This window comes from Pyxicephalus adspersus, chromosome 5 (assembly GCF_032062135.1).
Source record: "Pyxicephalus adspersus chromosome 5, UCB_Pads_2.0, whole genome shotgun sequence".
Taxonomy (NCBI): domain Eukaryota; kingdom Metazoa; phylum Chordata; class Amphibia; order Anura; family Pyxicephalidae; genus Pyxicephalus; species Pyxicephalus adspersus.
In genome coordinates this window covers 126,411,134-126,434,384 of record NC_092862.1, presented here as the reverse complement: position 1 = coordinate 126,434,384, position 23,251 = coordinate 126,411,134, and the positions used below count along the sequence as shown (strand labels likewise).

Genomic DNA, 23,251 nt, shown 5'->3' with positions numbered 1-23,251 from the left:
CTCCCTAACAATTGACCTTAGACTACATTAATCACATATGACTATGGTAGGGACATTAGATTGTGAGCTCCTTTGAGGGATAGTTAGTGACATGACTATGGACTTTGTACAGCGCTGCGTAATATGATGGCGCTATATAAATACTGTGTAATAATATTAATAATAGGATAGCTAGCAGCAGTTAGGCAATACAGCTTAGTGCACATAATGAATTAGCCATTCAACCGTGCACCAAGCACATCAGCAATAAAACAAATGTTATTTCTCTAATAAAAATCAGCTTTAGCCTCCTTTGCTTTCTTCATCATTACTCCCTATTTGGTTATTTACTCCTGAGATTCCAGGACATATGTCCTTTCTAAAAGCTGGTTTAAAGGCCACCGAGACAATCGCCAGTCACATAGGGACAGCACTGGCAGTTTTCCTTGAATTTAGGAGCTGAACAATAGGGTTGTGAAGTGAAGCAAAGATGAGTATGTTGTAGTGGGGAAGGGGATCTAAGTGAAAGCTAATGAATGCTTGAAAAAGTTATGAAATACCAACGCCCATGTGTTAGGGTCTTTAAGAGAAACCCTAGCTCCTGACCAAAAAAAAAAAATAAAAAATCAAACCTCCAGGTTTGGGGCTCTTTAAGTGCAGGTAAAATAATGTTAGATTCACGCAAACATTTGGACCCCTCTACTCACAACAAGTTCTTTTTAAAGAAAAAAAAAAAATAAAGTAGAGAAAACTGACCTTCAAGATCAGTGCTGTAGGTTCATTAGCTAGGTGAATTAACCGGTATAATAGGACATTTTCCTGGTAATGCTTGTTATTGTACATCTCACATTAGTCTCACTTGCTTGTGCTAATAAGCATAAGAAAAAGAAACATTTGCATCTATAACATGCTAATTACATTTGCTGTGATTCTAGTGCTAATAAGCATGTTATAAAATATTTAGCACTTTCATATCAGAATGTCACAATTTAAAAAGAAAAAAAAAATTGTATCTTCTAAGAATAGACTGTTAAAGGATTCAAGTGCAATATTGACAATGTTAGAGAAACATATGCATTGCTTCAAAAGGAGCCTCTTTGTTGTTTTATATAGAAAACAGAATTACATTATACACATGTGAGTGCACTCACGCTCACAAAGTGTTATTAAAAGGCCCAGACAAGCAGATACACCCCAATGGCTCACGGCACTAGATGAATAAACTGCTAAATTAGACTGAAAATAACATTTCAAACCAAATTTCATTTACAATGCCATTTGCCTAGGAAAATAGTTTATTATTTTATCTATTACCAAAGCCCGGCATTTAATTATAGCTTTCGGTAGCACTTAATTACCTCGCATTTACATAATTTCCAGGGATACTGGACTGACAAGTCCAATATACTTAGACAATTTTGTCTCAAAGGTCCACAGGTTGCTATGTTACTTAGCAAATCATGTTCAACTGCTTTGTTTGGACTTTTTTCTTACATTTTAAATATATTTCAATAAGCAGTTACAGTTTGGAAATGTGCAAAAGGCTAAAATTTGTAAATTGTTACGGAAGGCATGTGTGACCTGTGACTGGAAGTATGCATCTCATTTGTTAAGATGACCAAAGAAAAACTGATCATAAATGTACATTTTCACATGCATACAATACACCAAGAAGGATCCAACTGGGACCACATAGAAGCAGAACTTACAACTATCTTTGATATGGACCAGTGAATTAGGACTGCACTTAATATTGTAGAACATACCTTGTATAGATTTTATAAATTACTACAGAAAACTGAGGATGATAAAAATGCCCAGAATCTATTTCTGTATATTTCAGTTGATTAAACTAAATTTGATAAAACCTTAAGGGTCACTGGGGCAGACAATATTCCTGCTGATAAAATACTCTCTGGCGGTCTGATGCACTCAGAGGTTGTAGATGTCCTAAGAGGGAGAACTTTTCTGTTGCCCATAACAATAATGCATCCAAAACGTACAGGGAAATGGCGACTTGCATTAAGAACTCCTTTTCAGCAAATATTTGATAAATAAACTTCACTGCACAAAGCTTTTATTTAATCAATATGGGATTTCATTGTTGGAATACAAATCTTAACAACTCAAACTTAGGCTCGGAAATGGGAAAAGCAGCAATCTGTTATAGCCTAAATCTATCAAAAACAAACATGATCCAGTCAAACCAAGCATACCAGTTTATGCTTAGGAAGCAGGAAAGATAAAATGCAGCCAGGTGTATCAACACCAAGTCCCAGTCATACAAGGGACACACATTGTCCCAAAACACTTTGCCTGCTTTCTGCCCAGTGTTTCAATAGTTAATTTAAAATTCTCCCCAAGCTTCTATAGATAAAAGGAATTTCTTATTTGTTCTCCCGAAGACCAATTTGCTGGAAGGAATGGCACACCGCCTAAATTGAGATTAAATGACCTATTCCACCAACTGAATGCACATAGCCAGCCTTACACATAATTGATAAGTGAGGAGCTCTGCTGAAGTCAAAGACTATAGTGGAACAAACAACTCGATAGGAAGGAAGGATGGGGGGTGAGAAAAGAACAGCAAAGGGTAGGCAGTACATTACAATACTGGAGTCTGAAATGCAGCCCCATCTCTGCCATCTTCTGTGAACAAGTAAAAAAAAATGAATTCCATCTGAAAATCAAAGCAAATGAGCATTAAAGGTAACCAGGCAAGACCATTTTGGACACTCTTTGTAGGCTCCTGGTAGGAGTCTCCTTTCCTTTATGCATATGCTTGTTCCGAGATGGGAATAGTAATTAAAAAGGCTACAGAATTATCAGATTATTAGGAAATCATTGTGAATTATGTCATATATGCTCTGTGGCCAATTTATGAGCCTCATTGATGTCCTTGTGGTCACCTTTACTCCCCAAGATGAAGACAGGAACCTGCCATCTGTGTAGGGCTGGAAGCAATCCACTGCAGCACAATACACAGTCTGCTTTCTTAGGGACGTCATCTGGAGCCAAACCTCTATCTACTTTAATGCACCTGACTGAATTGTGATGTTTCTAAAAATAATTCAGATACTAGCCTTAGTGCTTGAAGTTGATTTTATAAATGCGTCTAGACCAATTTTTTCCATATTTTTCTGATTACATCTTATAGGACTCTACGGAAATGAACTGCAAACTATTTTGTGCTGTGCTTGACGAAGGCATTGTGGGAAATTGAACATTGCTTTCTCATTTTAAATGCATGTAATAAAAACGCACAGAAAATATAGGCAAATGTGCTGGATAAACCTAAAGCGGACCTAGACTCAAAATTGTTACTTTACATAAAAGGGTAGACAACCCCTTTATATAGGGTAAAAATAGTTAAGAACCCAGAAAAAGAGTAAAGCAGATGGTGGCACTTCCTCTGGATCGAAGAAGGGTACTGGGACAACGCGGGGCCTGAACGAAGAAACCTCCAGATGGATCAATGGATCTGCAGCATTAAAAGTAAATGTGTTATTTATATTTTGAGTTTAGTTTAGCTTTAAGTTTAAATGTGGTTTCATGCCGTCTAGAAATGCACATGGGTGTATATATCCTTAATAGAAAGATAGTATCTGTCATCTTTTCGAACGGCCATTCACACTACAAAAAGTCTGAAATATTACCTTTATGAGCCCCTTATTATGCTATAAAGCTTTGACTTGGTCTGATCCCCATGACCATAGCTCAGTATAGATGTGGGATTTTAAATTGGTAAACTGGCAACACGCTCATGATTGCCAAGGCTTATTTATGCCCTAGGACAGGTCAAGAGTAGTAGCCTGTCTTGTCCAGTCCACAGCATAGCTATTTGTAGCACAAGTTGTTAAAAAAAAAACTTAATGCTGGGCATGAGAGAAGAATCAGAACACACTGAGAATTGCAGCTAGCTCATGGGGACCCCTGTCTGGCACCAAAAGTGTCTGCAATGGAACAGAAACAGTGCAATGAAAGAAGGGGATCTAGTCTATAGAATCAAGTTTCTCTTTTATTTATTTTTTTTGGATTAAGCTTGGGCGCGTGCATCATTTACCTGGGAAAGAGATGGACTATCGGAAGAAGGCCGGCCGACAAAGGCAGAGTGGCTTAAAAGACCTTTTTCTAATGCCTTGTCCAGTTGTCCGGTGGGATCTGGCACCAAGTTCTTGTGGAGTCAATGCCTTGATGGATCTGAGCTGTTTCGTGGTATTAAGTGGTGCATTAAGCTTTACAAAAACATGGTACGTCACAGTAAAAAGCAAGTAAACAAGTAATAAAATAAACTACAATGCAGAAAAAATGCACATAAAATACATATTAAAAATGCATGCATACTTTTAAATGCAGCACTGAGAATGAGTCCTTAGAAAGCCTAAGAACGTTATATCCTGATACAGAAAATGCAAAAGTTTTTCAATTCTTGCTTACAACCAAATCAGATTTGAAAAACGTGACACTACAAAAAGCGCCTGACAAACAACTTGCTTTATAAGGCCCGGGTGGATGTGACGCCTTTATATGACTGTCAAAAAATGTAAAAATTGTTTCAAGTACATAAGGAAGCCTGCTCTCTTTAAAAATAAATGAATAAGGCATTGGATATCTGTCTTTAAATAATCGCCTGACTTGGCTCTTAGTGTGAAAATTAATATTTATATCTCACATTCAAAAGATTCGAGTTTCCAGTTGACTCCCCTATTCTGTGCTGGGTTATTATAGAGTGTCTGTAAGACACTCCTCGAGCCATGTTGAATGAGGTAAGAATAGGAATTTTTACAATTTCGACATCACATTAAAAACTAATGCGGTGCTGGACTAGCAAACTCAGAAAAGGACATTAGTTGTGTTATAACCCCACAGCCATCATTTTCAAGACAAATACAGAAATGTAGGTTTGCATGTTTAAGTAGTGTCTCTACTGAACTAGGCCACCTTTATGAACTTTACTAATAATAAAACTTATCCTGCAGTGCGAATTCCATTTATGTCCATAGAGAATCTCCTATCACCGACTTCTTCCATATTTAACCCTCTTGTTGTTTCCAAAATGTGCGCTTAGCAATGCTTTCCACAGGCAATAACTTCTTTTTCAATAGCTTTGTACTTGGATGCCTTGGCTACTTCAGCTTGGTATAAGATCTCTTTAAACAAAAATAAAATGATTTTGTATCTGTTTTGCAAGGTAATAGGTTTTTATTCTGTACTAAGTGCTAAACCTAAGCAGTGATTTTTAAAAAAGATCATTTGATTATCCCTATTACATCTCAGCACCTTGCAAGGAATGCTTCTGTATTAGAGAATATTGTGTGCAAACAGTTTGCTAATAAAATACCACCTTCCACAAATAAATGGCATTCAAAGGAGTGGGTGAAGTCAGTGAGTCTCCTAAATAGCATATCTTATGAATACAAATACACAACTAAATGTATATTTGGGTGTACAAGAGTATTTTGGGAATATGCAAATTTTGATCATACGGAGCATGACTTTAAAGTATTTTGGGGTTTTTCAGCAATGTGACAGGTTTACTTTAAAGACTGTCTACATCAGTGTTTCCCAACCTTTCTTAGTCTCGGCACATATTTTACAATTAGAAAAATCCCGCGGAACACCACCAAAAAGTCAGACACGTAAATTAGCTACCTGCTGTCTAGTGGAAGAGTTTTTTTTGGTTCTGCCTATCACTATACATCGCTGGTATAGACAAATGAAGACAAATTTTTTGCAGTAAATAAATCATTTTGGGACCAATAAACTGAAATTGGATAATTTCCCACGGTACACCCGAAGATCTCTCAAGGCACACTAGTGTGCCGCGGAACAGCGGTTGAAAAACACTGGTCTACATGGCATCTAATCCTTTGCTCCACCATAGCTAGCCCTGTATAAGGCTGGGCCAGTTGGAGCTTTCCCAGGACTGGGGACTCTCATTGTTCCCACATATGACAATAATACGCCAATCAACACATCACAAAAAAGAAAAGGCTTCCTGTGCACATGCAGGGAATGCACAATTCATTGGGGATTACATCATCCTAGCACAGCCAATCAGGATGGCTGACAATCGTCTCCAGAAAGAAAAGAAGATGGTGGCACCCTAAGTAAGAATGGGGACAGGTATTGTGGGTTTAGTTCCACTTAAAGGGCTTTTTCAGACCTACAGTGTGAAACCATGCATACAGCATATTGCTGCTCTGCGTCAGGTAGCACAAAAACTGCACCACAGGTAACCAGATTTGCAAACAGCTATGGTCCAAATTTTTAACAACAACTACGCCACCAAAAAGGAGAAGGTAACCTCCCTGGCGGTTTACCTCAGTGTGGCTCGGGGTTAATTTTCAGTACCTAAAAGAGGCATTGTAAAGGACTGACCTGGTGTCAACGAGCCTATGGCGTCCTCTGGCAACAACCGCCTGGCATTTGTGTTCCCCGGCCTTGCGTCCCCGGACTGATCAATGGGAGGTGTGAGTGTGAGGGGGGCAGTGCACTGGGGGCGTGTCTGGTGGGAAATTTAAACAGAATGCACCGCTTTCACATTCAAGAATACTAACATAATCAGACCGCCAGGGAGGTTAAAGCCGGTGTTAAGACCACAGCAGAACGCTGTAGCTCACTATGGGTCTGAATTGGCTGTAATGCAGAAAACGTGTGTAGAGTGTCACAAAGAAGAATCAGTGGGATGGAATAAAGCCTATTTATTCTGAGTTTAGGAAAGGACACCTAAGAAATATCACTAAGATAAATCAGTAGATAAAGACACACAATTTTTCAAATCTTCCAGGGATTCTATATACTACTCCCTTGGGCACCAGCTCTGCAGCCATACTTCAGAAGAAAATGAAATTATCAAGGGGCATACAATAATGAAGTTGAGGAAAACAAATTTAAGAGACTGTGAGGTAACTGTTCTTGTTCTGCCTGTGCCTTATTCTCTAGGAATTGCGTACTGAGAACCCGTGCTCTATGTACAGCAATCTGCAGCATTTCTGTTTGAAATTACAATTTGTACAGCCTGTGACCCAGCTCCAAATCCCTCAGCTGCCGGTAACATGCACATCTTGTCTCCTAGCAACCAAATCAACGTGTATGCTTATTACTTTGGTGACACCAGAATTTCATTGCAATTTAATATAGAAAATTCAGTGACATATACTAAAAATAAATACTTCCAACCCAAATGCTACCTAAAAATTTATGTTACGGGGGTAGAAATCTACTATCCCAGGCAAAACAGGAACTTATAATTTGGACAACAGGTGGAAAAACCTATGTGTTTGGTTAGTTTAGTAAAATAATCTGTCTGGCAAGGACCTACCAGGACCATCTTCATCTTTATTGGTGAACCTGCATATGTTTTGTTGCCTTCAGTAGTTGGGGTTTGCTTAATGACAACTTGTACTGTGAACCATCCACTGGACACGATTAACTAAAGACATAAAGGCTGTCAAACTAGGAAAGTTAATGTTAATAAATAAAGTTACCCCGTGTTGAGTTTGAATACCCAACCATGTTAAATGGACACGGCTAAATGAAGACAGATTAAGGATAAAGACCCTGAGTTAGATAGCAGCTTCCCCCACCACACAAACTTCCTAAAAGTAGCTACTCCCTTATCAAGTTATAGGTAGGTAAGCAGTTTTGACACTGTGTATTATTCCTCTGGTTGTTTTTCAGGTAAAAAACGTTGCAGCTAGGCCTCCTGGACATCCACCAGATCCCAGGCTCTAACCTAGGTTGGTTTTGTATGATTCTGCACTGCCTAAGCTAGGAGACCTGCAACAAGATACGTGGGCCAAACAAAATATATGCACATAAAATTGGAGTCTATGACAAAAAAAGGGAAGTATGTTCACATGCATGTTCACAAGAGCTACATTACAAAACTAACAAAAACCAAAACTGTAGGTCTAACTCTGCCCAGACCTTTAAGTAAACCTGCATATACTTAGCTATTCCTGCAGCAATAGAGAGTGGGTCCTCTGCAATCTCAAAGTAGCAACTGAGATGACAAGAAGTTGAGGTCCTTCTCCCTACCCTCATGTAGCAGTAAAGGGACCCTAAGCAGCCAGACACAAATGTTGTCACACAGGAGAGTGGACATTCCCTCCTATAACTAAGAATTTTTCATGTGTCCCACAGCTAAACAGAGCTCTGGTGAAGAAAAGGGAAAGCAATTTTGTGTTGTTTCCAGGGCTACAAAGAAGCAAACCAGTTACTACACAGGAAAAGCACAGGTTTACTTTACCTAAGTTTGCTAAATCAAGTCCAAGCATAAACCTAAGCGTCACCCCTCCTGCCTCAAGAATAATTTGTGCAAGCATATCAGACTGCAAAGATTAGAAGACCAGCATGACTTTAGCAACTTCTGCAAACTTAGTAACGATGCCATCTCTTCAAGTAAACAATGCGGCACAGGAGAAAACTATACATTAATGTACAATGTTGTAAAAGTTTTCAGTGAAGCACAGTTAAGTAGTATTCACTCACCCCACAAAGTGCTGTAAATATGATACACTAAACAGCTACAGGCCAGATTAGTGCACCGAGGAGAAAACGCACGCACAGTAATTGGTCAACTAACGTCAATCAACTGTCCGGCAGATCACTGACATGGAATGAAGCAAAAGGCAAATGTGCAATTTTAGATGTATTTACTGGACGTGCAGACAAGAAAATTGCAGAAAAAAAACATTTCTGAGACGCGTCTTTCAAGTTGAATTATGGCTGGCTGACTATTAGCAGAAAACACTCGAAATGACCGCAGCCGCAAGGAGATATCTCACGCTGAAATACCCTGGATTAGTCAATGGAAGATGCTGAACAATAAACAATATGCATGTTTTTGTCTTTATTTCCATACTCCTGAATCATTCAGTGCATAAACATCACTAACTTTAATTCTGTTCAAAGAAGACTTTATTCCTAATTTTTTCTAAAACTGGGGTAACCACACCTAGTGGAAATAAGAGTTTCTAGTACCTTACTTGTCACTTTTCTTTCTTCCAGTTATGGGGCCTTAGTGATCATTTTTGACACCCTAATCCTTTGCTGCAAATATTGCATGTAGTTGAATGTGGGATCCCTTGAAATAACTTTCCGGAAGCTCTGCAGTAATTATTTTTTTCATGGCTCACGGTATGTTAAGCCAGCAAGAAAGCCACCCTTACATATAGCCAAAAATACCATTGGTGTCAGTAATTGACCTGAGAGTCACAAACTGGTCGTTGCTCAAGGAACTCCTAGCAACCTCTGGAGGAACCCAAGCGTTCCACAGAACCCTGGTTGAGAAAAACTGCTATAGAATATATAGGTGCCACCTCCATCATAAATAGTGATCTAATTATGAAACAGCCAGCTTTCCTGGGGGAACCTATACTACAGACATTGATATAAAGTTAGGTAAAAAATTAGGTACCTCCCATGTTTTTTTTTTCTATATTAGAGCAAGCAACAATTCCGTTTGCCTTAAAACAGCTGCCTACAGTACTACAAAAAAGATTATGTAACTTATTACAAAACACAAAGAACATTTTCAATTCTTTCACCTAAAGATCAATTAAGGATTTTGAGTATCACTATCCAAAACTTTCTACTTTTTTCTGCCATTGTTTAGTGGATTTGCTAGGATGCTTCAGATCTTTATAGTGCTGAAAGGCCTATTTACAGTTCAATTTTGCTTTCAAACGGATGGCCATTTTTATCAAGCACAGATGCAGAATTCATAACTACAATGATTGCAGGCCTCCCAAAACCTAATGCAGCAAAAGAACCCATGGCACAACGTTTCCTTCAACATGCTTTAAAGTTGGTATTAGGTTCTCTGGAAATACAAATAGATCTGTTACTGTCAACAAACAACTCTTTTTTTGTCATCATCTGTCCACAGCACATTGGTTTCATAAAACCTGGTCTTGTCTTATATTTTATGGCAAACCTTAGTCTTGTGCTATTCTTTTTTCAGGCTTTTCCTAGAACACCTTCCTTGCAGGCGGATGGGATGCACTTTTAGTCAGTTCAGACTTTAATATGTTGCACAGTTCTGCAATTCATGATGAGAAGCACATTTTTGGCCATATTAGTTTGCCAATTTTTTTTTTTTTTTTTTGAAGTAACAAGCTTAGGGCAGGTTGGTGAGCTAGATGTGTTACTGAACTGTAGAAGAGAAACATTGGGCCACCAATCTGGCTATAACAGTTGGCAAGAGGGCCTGAACATCATTACATATTCTTTGGCCGATGAACTAGATATCATTAGTAACTATACAGTTAGTTATTTGCCTGGGATTTCCTTTTAAATCCAACTGATATTGAAGCCGATTTCCCTTTAATGAGGAATTTTTACATAAACCTATATTTCATTTCGATGGTTAAAATCCCTTAGATTCCAGTCAATTCCCAGAGAGCAAATCCGGAAAATTTGTAAACAAAATACCGTTGGCTTCAATTTCTGACACACATAATCTAATGACTGCTCAGCAATGATAAAAACCCCATCAAGAATACTATTTATTCTGCAAATATTCCCCGACATAAATAGAATGTTATTTGAGAAAGGTGAGTTTACTCCTTGATATGGTGCATCAATGTCAAAAGCAGAATGTAAATCTGGAATATGGATGAAAAATATGCATTTTATGGAAATTCTGCACAGCTAGAACTGGTCACCTCAGCAAAACTGCCAGGCAGTGTAGTCTATGAACAGCAAATTATCATACTGCAAGGTGGTTATTATTAAGATTTTTGTTTTGGTAATTTTGACATATTTAAGATGAAAAGGTTTCGGTTAAAACATATCGCATGCAAAAGCAGTTTGTGAAACCGTAGTCCTTGAAATGGTGAAAAACGGGTTGATCTGATCCCTCAAATTTAGTGGGTAAAAACTCCCAAATTAAATATTAAAACTTAACCAACATGTTAAATATGAAAAAGCCCCAGATGATAAATATGTTCACTGGCTTATTCAAAGCAACCCAATCAGTGGGTCAAACAAGTTCTAAATGGCAACATTCTGCAACAGATGAATATTAAACTTGTCTCTCCAGAACCCCATTTCACCTTCCTTTATTCCAGGGGTCGGCAACGTTTTTTGACCACTAGGGTATTTATGGGGTGGGCGGGAGCACACTAGGCTGGACCCGCCCTAATGGCTCCGCCCACCACCAGGCAACACCCCCTGAAGTGAAATCCCTCTTCTTTGTATGCATCGCGTAGAAGAGGGATTTACCTTCAGGGGGAGTTCCCTATTTACCGCAGCCGCAGAATATTAATGCTGGCTGCGCTAAATAGGGGAGCATTACCAAGGAGGTGGCACCAGAGCTCCGGGAGTTCCTAAAGCCCCCTGGCTGATCCAGGGGGGCGTTAGGCCGGAGGGAACTACCGGTTAGGCCGTATCTGGTCCAAAGGCCGGAGTTTGCTGCTTTATTCTATTCCATGCGTCAGCGTCTGCTAGGCTTTAAAGCATTCAATACACCTGGAAGCAAAGGTAGGGGACACAGAAATTGTAGTAATCTGGTTAAAGCACCTTAACGGTACATTGCGATACCAATACAAATGACAGTTCCTACTCCATGTATGTTAACAACATTTAGTTTTTGAGCCCAGGGTTCAGGTTTACCTTTAAATGATGCAAAGAATAACATGTGCAAGAATAATACCCAAGGCACAGAAAAAAATGGGAATTTTATGGTGAATTTGGCCAGTAATAAAAACACCTTTAATGTGTGTCTGAATCAAATCAATACCACAGTTTACACGAGTCAAATCAGAAAAAGATGAATTCAGATTGATTGCTATGGGCTATTCTGTTCTGCCTTGCTGAAACAAATTAGGAGCGAAGGAAAGTCAAGAAAAAATAACTACTTTAACAATTTTAACGCAGAAGTTTTGTACATGTATACTTGCAAAGTTGTCATTCTGATCAAATCTCTAGCTCGCCCCCAAATTATTCATGGTTGCTTTGATTTCCTGCCTCTCCAGTACAAATACTGGCAGAAGCCTGGCTCGGGATTAGGCAGACAGTTATCTGCCATAAAAACTGTCCTCTAATGAGAACAACAACATGGGCTCCATGTAAGTTGGGACACACAGAGCTAGAAAGAGAGAATAAATGGGCCATGGAATGGGTCTGCAAGTTAGTCCATTCTGTACCTTGAAACAGACCATTGGCTTTTTATTTTCCTGCCTTGCAGCTTTGTGTTTTAGAGTTCTTGGGGTTCTTTTCAAATAGAATGCAGTTTGAGTGGAATTTGTATACTCATACCACATTTTGTTTTCCAAAAACCCAACCCAAAAACAAACATTCAAGTAAGTCCCAATCTTTAACCTATGGTACAGATGATTGCATTGGAAAACAATAGTTGTTGGCAAAACTCATCGTAGCCAGTTGCCAATTCCACCACAACTGGCCAGCCCAGGATATTCTAGTAGGCTTTACGGTAAAATTTAGTTCAGTTCAAGCACTAAATTATTGATGAATGTCACAGATGCATATATGTAAACAAAGCATTATGAAGGGTAAATGTAAAGATGTACTTATTTATTTTGTTTTACCATTATCCATTTGCCACCTTCATTCATTTAGATTTTGGGAATGAACACACCATATCACTTGTAAGGGTCATTTGTCTGTAGACACAATTAAAATGGACAACTGTGCTTGTTCAAATATAAAAAAAAAAAATTCAACAGCCTACTACTTGACACGACTACATGGTCACCTTTACAAAGGTTGGAACAGACACAGGTGAGCCCAATATATATAAACCCATGATGTTTTTTGTTAGCAAACATCAATAGTAACAGATACAAAATCTGTCTTTCATTTCTAAAATACCCCCAGATAAGTTGCTCAAAACAAGGTCTTCATTCTTGCTATAGTTTTCCAACAGTCTTTAAAAACCTGCCCTGGTATAGCCTGCTAACAACCTGCCCTGGTATCGCCTGCCAGCAAGGAGTCTAAAATCCCAAGACTGAGTAGTGAGGCAAAACTGGGCAGAGCATCATTTTCACAGACTTATTCATCGCTCATTTTCAAGTGCCATTATCAAGGAAGACATTTCATGTGGGAATACAAGTAAAAATTCCACTTAAAATGAAATAATCCTTGACTGCTATTATTTCACTAACATAAATGATTAGTGTTCGCTAAAAGATAAGCTGATTAATAATGGATCTGCTGCACATTATCAGTTCTGTCTCTACAGCAGAACATTCAGCACAGTCCACTCTCATAAGCCACGGCGGAGCTGTTAAGGTAACTTTCCCAGCCTGAAAAAGTGACAGGTGTGCCCCTTATCTGCCCATACCATACCTCCCACAAGGGTTACAGGAGATAGCTTTGGAGAAAAATTTCAGAATAAATCCAGATTGCTTATATCACCCCACTGCCCAAGTACTACTAGATAAATACAGTCCGCTACGAGCATTGTAAGTGTCCCTTGCTTATAGCAATATGCATCTTTCTTCACGTCTGTAAAATGCACTAGAAAAGTGACAGGTGTAGGGAAGACTGTACTTTTCAACAATTTTCATACACAATTCAAGGTGTAAAAACACTTTTTGTAGCAAAATTCTTCCTTTCCTTGTTAGTATGCACAGGGCTCCAGGAACTGTGGTTCCCCAAATAATTAAGCATATTTGGAGGTGGGCCATTAAAAGCTCAATTGGGCTTGAAACATTGACAGAAATATTACACTGTTTTTCAAAATTTAAGAGCACAAATGCATGAATATATCTTTTTTATGTATACATGACCATACAGATTCTGCAAGGCTCTGTATTAAAAATCATTAAAGCAACGCTATGCAATGAATGGTTAACAAGTTATTTCTCTGATTTACTGCAAAAAAACATTTTGGTGCATTATCAAAATCAGTTTGCATGAATCTGATGACACAGGAATCCTATTATTCAGCCTAAATTGAAAAATATGGGAATTTGTGCCCTCTGTAATACTTGAGGCCAGGAGTGAATAATTTGCATAAGCCTTTAATTAACAATGCCAAGGGAGCTTACAGCCTTTGGAGAGCAACATGAAGAAACATATTATTCAACACAAGAATATCAGATGGTACTGACAGAATCCCCTCACCCATGGAAAGGGCCTTTAATATAAAATGTAAATAATGGTCTGCATAGGACGAGTTATCAGAAGTCTATCAGGTTCCTGCATGAAGATCCCACAGATAGATAATGCAAGTGGACAAAGATGGCCTCCTTTCTGTTATTTTATAGGGGGGATAATGAACTTGTTGATATTTATTGGGGCCAGGCCAATACTAACAAATGCAAGTGTAACATCTTCCTTTTTGCCTACTACAGTCATCATCAACTTCAATCAAATTAAGGGCAGGACCAAAGTGGATATCAAATTCTATTTGTTGTTTTCATTTCTATCCCATTTAGATAGGTTTATCATAAAGGAGCATGCCAGATATTCCAATTTTAGTACATGGCACTAAAGGTGGTTAAGAAAAAATAACTTTAAATTATGATATCTATTTAACTATCCCCAGCTATAATTTATTTCTTCTGTAAACTAATAATGATATGTTTGAAGTACACACCTAAAAATCATGGCTACCTCAATGCAAAATAGTGAGCTAACATAGCCATCCTAGAACAGGAACTGTGATATTCCCAAATTTGCAGGTGAAAATAAAAGGGAAAAAGCCTTTTAAAATTAAACCTAAAGTAGCTACCACATATATGGGACTTGTCAGCTGCAATATATTACATTTTTGCATTGTGGTTTAGATTTTTTATAGTGTTTAAAATTTTAACTTCATATTGAACCAATCAAGTTGAACTTGATGGATATGTGTGTTTTTCCAGCCTTCAAGGCTTGAAATTTTTTTTTACGTTTTGCAGCTTATTACCCAATATCCCTAGTTTGATTGAAACTCAATAATACAATCAATGAAAAGGGTTGGTAGCAAAAAAGCTAGAATAGAAAGGTAGTGCAAAGTTTTAATGAACCAAACAATTATTGACCATGTTCTATTCAAAACTTACCGCCTATCTGTTTTGCTAGATATGGCCAAAGCTGTGAGAATAATAGAGTACACCAATAACATAATGACCAATATAATATAGAGCTCCCTCACTTCTCAAATCTCTCATTGGTATACCTTTTCTGAGTTTGAACTGCAGTAATGCTGAAAATAAACGGGCGGCACATGCATGCTGTGTGCCAGGGATTGATGGGCTCCTTGTGTGCAAAGTTAAAATTTAATGACCAAGGCTGTGTACACACGTTCAATAATTATCATTGGAAAGGATCTTTCATGATCTTTTCTAACAACAACACTGAGTGATGCATGAATGCGTGCTGTATATACAGCGTCATTCTGCTCTATGGAGAGGGGAGAAGGATGGAGCGAAAACCCCCCTTCACTTACATTACGATCGTTCATGGATGCGCCAGGACAAATCCATGAATGATGAGTGCTGTACACACTCCAGATTCTCTGATGCCAGCCGAGGCGATTATTGTACGAGAATCATCTGACTTGTGTATGTAGCCTTACAGAGGCATTTTTGAGTACTATAAGATGCCTCTGCTAGCGAACTGTCAGCTTATGCACTTTTAGAGCAAAAAAAAAATCAGCTTTTCTAGCTTGCTTGTATACAGAATATACTGAACACTATTCAAAAACAAGTGAATACATTCTCACATTGCATATATCCAAATTCTACATTCTGCTAAGCATACACAATAAATACATGTGGCATATAATATTAACAAACGTAAAAAAAAGTACAGAATAACTATATAACCGCATTGAGACAAACAAAATACGAATTGTAGTGTAGCTTGTACATTATTACTTTTAAAGCACTCTGCTTAGCAGGTCGGCTGCCAGACGCTCTTGTACTGAAAGTGCAATGCACATTATCCGTGTATGCACATGAAGACAATATAGAGTGCTATTTAAAAAAAAAAAAAAAAAAAAAAAAAAAGAGCGAGCTAATGCCCTGTGATTATCAGCTATATGTATACACATTAAAAAAGGCCACATCAATTAGTGATTCAAGAGTGTTAAAAACATATCCTACTATTGTCCCTTGTATAAAAGCACACACTGACATGCAGGGAGAAAAAAAACATTAAATTATGTCTCTTGCCATAATGAATCAGAGCTCAGAAGGTGGTTGGGAGGAGGAAAGGGAATCAGCGGGTTGTGATGAAATATTAAAGGCAGTGATTATTGATGAAAAATGAATAGGCCTTTTTGATTTCTGCAACCTTTAAATCACAGACACAGTTCTGGGGCTAATTAAAGCAGCTAAGACACATTTGGTTTGCACTGGTGCAGACATTAAGGGCCAATTTAGGTATTTGCATTGCGGTAAAGCATCTAAGACTAAGAGAGCACACCTGCACTGAGTGGTGAGCGGAAAAATAAAATTTTTTTTAAATTTGCCTACTCTTCTTCTTTTGTCTTTTGAAACCCTCACTGCTTACCACTACTACATATCTCCCCTCCTACTGTGTGTTACTTTCCTTACCTCCTCGATTGTAAGCTCTTCGGGCCAGGGTCCTCTCCTCCTCCTGTGTCACTGTCTGTATTTATCTGCTATCTGTCATTTGCAACCCCTATTAAATGTACAACGCTGCATAATGTGGGGCTATATAAATCCTGTATATTATTAATAAAATGCATATCAATGGTATTTATGATGGTGACGCCTTTATAAGCTTTCTTCTAAGCACGTGAAGGTATGGAGCCAGTCCAGTAATGTGCAATAGGCTGGCTTAATATCATGCAATGTTAATGATTAAAAATGCATAAAACACTATGGGTTCCTACATATATGCCCAACAAAAGCTGTTAGGGTCACATTTCCATGTGTGCCTATGATAGGAATCATATAATTTTAAACCTAATGTATATATTTAAAATTAATTTTTCTTTGGAAAGAAAAAAAATACTATAAAGGTCTTAGACCTTTTTCAGGCACTTGCCTAAATGGATAGGTGTACTTTGTGTTAAAGGTATTCTTTCAACTACTGAAGAAAGAATGTCTGCATAACAGCCTGGCTACCAAAACTTGCAAAAAGAAAGGTTCGTAATATGCTACATCATGATAGTTTTAATTATTATTACACAGTATTTATTTAGAGCGGACATATTACGCAGCGCTTTACAAAGTCTTTACTCATATAGTTTTATTTCTAAAAATTAAAGGCCAGTCCGCAGACACCGGGCCGGATGAAGGCCAGCCCGCAGACACCGGGCCGGATGAAGGCCAGCCCGCAGACACCGGGCGGAATAAAGCCCACTCGCGGACGAGGCACCAGATGACGCCCACTTGCTGAACAAGGTACCCGATGCAGCTCGCTAAAAAAGGTGGTTATATGACTAATGTAAAAAATCCAAATTACTGAAAATGCTGCACAACCCTTTAAAGTAAACCTACGCTGAGAGAATTATGGGAGCTTTTTACTGCTAATTTCCTTTTGAAAATACTTGCTGCCTGTCAATTTCCCCCAAAAAAATACAGATAAGAAATTAAGAATAAAGTTTCAAATAATATGAATACTTGATCTGGGAGCTTTAAAATCCTTGGATCCGCATACAGGCCAGATAAGGGTAAGCTATTGCAGCCTTTACATTTCTCACAGGTTTTCCTAACAAGCATGTCATGTTTGACTGCAGAACGCCTTTATATATCCTACTGCCTATTTAAATGCCAAACTTCATTTAGAACAGATTAAAAAGGCTTTTGGCATGTGTGAGAAAATTGCCAACTATGCCATTATCTGTTTTGATAACACCATTTATACCCAAATCAGATAACATCACAAAAATGAGTATATTTAAGCTGAGAGCAACTACAAATATTACTTTGTGTTTAAGGAGCTGTGCTTGCTATTTCATCTTATCAGATGTGCATGTTGTCAGGATAACAATAACCAGACAATGTAAGCTAAAGTTGTGAGTGACAGCATTTTTGAAAATGGTAATTACACAAGAATCAAATCTTTCAGTGGAACAAAACATGTCTCTGCTCCCGCCTATGTTCTCCTTCAACGTCTACCTTTCTTTTTCCTTTATGAGGTTTTCTGAGGACTTCTCAGGTTTTTCATAGATGTCAATATTCCTTAAACACAGATATTTAGAATCTGCCATGCTGAATAGGAAATCACCATTGTGATTTGTTTTGCTTTAGAGGGTCAAGATGGGGTGGGTTGATAACAGCATTTTTCAAAAAGTAGCTGTAGGGATCCTACAAATTTTGATAGTAAAGGTTTGATCAAAGCAGGGAGGCTGAAAACAGATATAAACCTTCACCTAGTAGATATTCTACAAATCTCTATATTTCATACATTTAACAAATATGGAAAAACAAGTATTTGTAAAAGTAATATCACTGACAAACACTGCTCACAAGGAATACACTATAAGGAGGTTTGTGAATTTTTAACTGGATTTCATTATTGCATTGACAAGTTCACAGATGTTTTGATATAAGAGGGGTCCAATAAAAACAGTACAGACTTCTATGAATAAATACTGCTGGACGGGATAGCAATTGCATGGCTTAAAACTACATGGTGTTCCTTAAATCAATGCATTTCATGTAGAAAGCATTTTCCTTAAAACTGATTATCATATTTGCCTTGCTATTGGTCTGTGTCTCACATCAGGACAGCCACAGCATCAGAAACTAAATCTGATTTTACTATATCAATGGTATAGATGGGTGAAAAGAGACATAAAAAGGTATTGTTAATAAAATGTGTTTTTCATTAACTAATTTTTATTATAAAACTACAAAAAAATGCAAAAAGCTGCAACCATGACAGACCCAGAGGTATTCCCTGTACTGTATGCTATTTCTGTTTATAAGACTGTCTCAGCGCAGTTTTTCTTTATAATAATGACAGTCAGGTACTTCCACATAATTCCCACTTCCTTCAGCTTGTCTATCTACAGAACAGAAGCAGGAAATCAACTGCAATGAAACAAATGAAATTCTTGCAATGTATATAACCGGTGTGGAAAGAATTGATTTTTTTTTCTCTCTATAAACTAGAGTTTCACTTCACTAATAACCTAAAAAAAAGCAATAAATATGAACACTTGACAAGTTGCTCCAGGCCAATATCTGGATTCTATTATGACCCAACAAAAACACGAGTATGGAAGGGATGGCGGGTGGAGGGACTGCTATGGACAATGCCTTCTAATTGTCTGTTCCAGTAATATCAGCGAGGGGGGAAGGAAGTTGCAGAATGGTTGATTCAATCTCTCTTTTATCTTTCTCATCTAACAAGTTGAACCTAGTAGATTTTCCTCCACATCCTGGAAGAGCATTTGCTTCCAGTTAAGTCGCAGGCTTTCACCTCTGGTGAGACGTGCTGCACCGCGAGTGTTTCATCAACACGCAATGCTCTGTGCTCTTCTTAGATTTCCTGGAGGGAGAGTCGCTATTTGTTGCAGACCGTGACTGGCTTTTGTTTCCTTTCATATGCCAAACTCATCTAAGGCATTATTATTTTTATATGCACTGCTTCACATTGAAAACACAAGGTTTATGTTTTCATACTATGCTGATGGAACTCAAATGAAAACACGCTTTTGCTGTAGCAAGACACGACACTCCAGCAGACGGGGGCTAGAAAATTTGGAGTTCAGACCTAAGTTGCTGAAGTTAAATGAAATGGTCCAACTTCATCAGATGAATCTCATTATACATTATAATGCTGTCTGCAAAGAGTATGGCTTTTCATCCATTCCAACAAGTCTCCATTTCCATTTTTTGTTTTCTGTGCAAATCCCTGACTCAACCGTACTGACTTTATTTACAGAAGATCTATAGAAGTAATTTTGGTTATAGTTAGCATGAACAATTTTTTCATAAGACAATCCAAAGCAAAAGGCTCAGATATCAGATAAACGTCAGTTGATTGTCACTGGAAACAATCTATTGTGAATGCTGTCAGTGATAAATGAATGAACGAGCCCTGTACACACAGTGCCGCTCTGTTGAATGGAGAGTGGAAGGAGTGCCACACTGTGTTCTCTGGCAGGAGTGCACAGCAGTCGTCCATGATTGGTCCTATTATCTATCAGCCATGGCAGAATGGTAAAGACCAGGGGACTGCCGTACATGTCAGATTCTCGTCCTAGAAGAGCACTACCATTTGTCTCTGACGACAATCATCTGTCATGTGTACAAAGCTTAAATCTTTTCCTTTAAGTTACTTTAAGATAAATTGAAATAATCAGAACCTTTGTTAGGTATGACTTTCAGGTTCCCCATGTGGAATACCTTCCTGTCCCCGGGAAACACAACAGGAAAAAAGTTGGAATTCCCACTTTTTTTCCAGACAACAAATGCAAAATCTGAAACTCCTCCTCACTTTAACTGCTGTTAATGGTCACTGGATACATAAAGCGGTTGGAGCTCTTCAATGGGGATAAAGAGAGCAATAAAAACTTGATAAAGTACCTAAACCCTCACCTACCTAACCCAAACTAGAGTTTGGCTGGAGTTTTGCTTACAGAAAATAGGTTGCAGCATAAATCAAAGAAGGGGTTGGTATCTATGGACATTAAAGACAATGAAGTACATCTAGTAACCCAGTTGAATACATAAAAAAAATGCATTAACGTAAGCATATTCTTGTGCTGAATTAAATATTAACTATAATCTTGAGCTCATTATATTATTATATAGTTCACATGAATTCATTTCATTAATGCACTAAAGCTGTCTGGTTGGAATTCTGATTTGTTTAGCATTTCATACATGAGGGAGAATCAACAATTTGATGGCACTTTTTTTCTGAAATAATTTATAAAAATAAAACAAAAAACAGAATGAGTTACTTGTACGCTATTTCTCTTTTGGTCAAGATAGCATTCTCTTCACATCTGAGTGGTATTTACACTTTAAAAAAAAAAAAAAACAGTTAACAAAAGGTCTTATCTTTTAAAATGGACATTTTCCCAACAGTGGTAAAAAAAACATGTGATTATGGTATTTATGTGTCCATTACAGCAAACACAGAGAGCTATGGTTGAGTAGCCTACTATTTGCCCGCTATTTAGATTTGCTGTGGCTTTGTGTTATTTTAGTTAAATTTGTGCTTTTAGAACAATGCAACCGCACTGTGTGCTGGTTGAGGAATGCTATAGGATGAGCTATAGGAGAGCAGGTAGGCGCTATGCTATAGTGTCTCATAAAGGGGGGACCGCAGACGGCCGTAAGGGACCTCTGATTATCTTCTAGTTGATGAACATTGGGAAGGCCAGTAACTTGTGTTTTCATCTTTATTAAAGCATAATATCAGCAGCTATAATATGCTAAAATGTGTTCCACCAGCATGCAATCAACACAAGCAAACACCACCCTGAGAAGCAATGAAGGAGTGTCTGGGAAATGTACAGAGAGAATCAATCAACCTGCGCCTGATTAAATAGGCGACGATGAGTAAAGGCTGTCTCTGTAGGGTATGGGAATCCTTTGCAGGTATTCATTTAGGCAGAGGCACTGAAAGTGATTATTATCCGTTAACTACAAAAATACAGTGATAACTGTGATTTTACCCATACTCAGGAGATGCTGGTTGCCCTCTCTCCTAGACAAGAGAGTCAGAAAAGAATAACAGATATCTAAAGTCACAGTAAAACAAAACAAATAGTATTGCTTGGGATGGGCATTTCATATTCTTGCCTCGTCACCAACTTCAAAAAAGATAAAAATGCAGAGAGGTATCAAAAAATTGAAATGCTTACTTGTAGTGCTTTTTATTTCAATAAACTATTTTTATCTACTTGCAATGTCTTTTTGAACTTTTTAGAAAATATGACTACTTTAGAAGAATCAATTTCCTTTCTCCTTGAACATAATAGCCCTCTTCTCTTCTGGGAGTGTCCAATTACTCTCTGTGCTGGCCAAACTCCTTACCTCCCTACAAAACCTTTATGTAACTACCAAAAAATGAGAGAAAGTCAAGCAACACACACGCCTGGATTTTAATATCAATAAGGTCATTATTTTACTTTTTTAAACTATCTCTTACTAAATTTACTGCTGTCTGTTCAAGATAAACTAAAAATGAATGCAGGTTCTGTCCCTCGGGGACTGAAGTTGGACTCACCTAGTATAGAGTGTCACTTTATCTGCTGGGGCTGCCAACATTACATCCAAAGTAATACCATACATCAACTGTTTCATGTATTGTGGAGATCTACATATAAGGCTTTCACAGACAAATACATTCATAAAAAATGTTCAATATATATTTATACTTCTGAGAAACCTTTCGTTTAGGTAATGGTTAAGTGACAAGATCTCTTTATTGATTCCTGCCAAATCCTAAACAAACAGCCATTTGTATACTGTAGCAGGAACCCTTCAAGGCTTGCACTTTAATGCGCGGCACCCTGGAAGCTCTGAAATGTTTTAATAGGAAAATCTTTACCAGCTCCATTTTGGAGCGATGGGACATGATCAGACCATGCCTAACTACTTGCACATCTCTGTTATCTGCTGTCCTAAAAGCCAAAAATGGAACCAAATAAAAGGAACAAACCACAGTCCTGCATCACTGAAATTTGCATACTAGAATGCCCAAATCAGAACAACATGGGACACTGTGGACGGAATTGGGCTTCAAACATCACCTAAATATTTAAAAAATCCCAAATGAATGCTTAATTCATATTAAACACTTACAAAGGAAAATCAGCAGATCATGGGAAATTGCAAAACAATTTTTTCTTTTAATGTTTCAGGGGAAAACAACTGACAGATTCCAGTTTAATCTACCATTTCAGCACCAGGAAGGAGCCTTTGAAATGTTGCCTTTTAGGTTAACCTTAGGGGTTGTTTTAACATTGTGCAACTTTCCAATTAAATATAGCTACCAGCAAACATACTGTAGAGAGATCTTTTTTTGTGTTTAGCTATCAAGACTCTCAATGCTTTGGATGAAGTCTGGCATTTTTTGGTGAACTAAAGTCAAAATGGACGATGACAAAGCAGAATGGAGACAACTCGCCTAATTAGGTCAACTCGAAAGAACTTCAGTAAAGTCAATTACTGTGAAGAAAATCAACGGGAAAAAAAAGGCTACTAGCAAAATCCCCCTTTTTCAAAAAAGAACTAATTTCGGGCTTGTGAGAACAACTGGGCACTTTCTTTGTAATAAAAAAACACCTAAATATCAAAAGACAAATATAAAAAAAAATTGATAAACCCATTTTTCCTGCCAGGCAACCAACAAAACAACATGCACTAAAATGCTG

At 37.9% G+C, this 23,251-nt stretch overlaps 1 protein-coding gene across 11 annotated transcripts in view; it reads right to left on the bottom strand.

Moving 5' to 3' along the window:
- PARD3 (par-3 family cell polarity regulator) overlaps positions 1-23,251 on the bottom strand; it is a 387,075-nt gene that overhangs the window by 77,639 nt on the left and 286,185 nt on the right. The window lies entirely within an intron of this gene.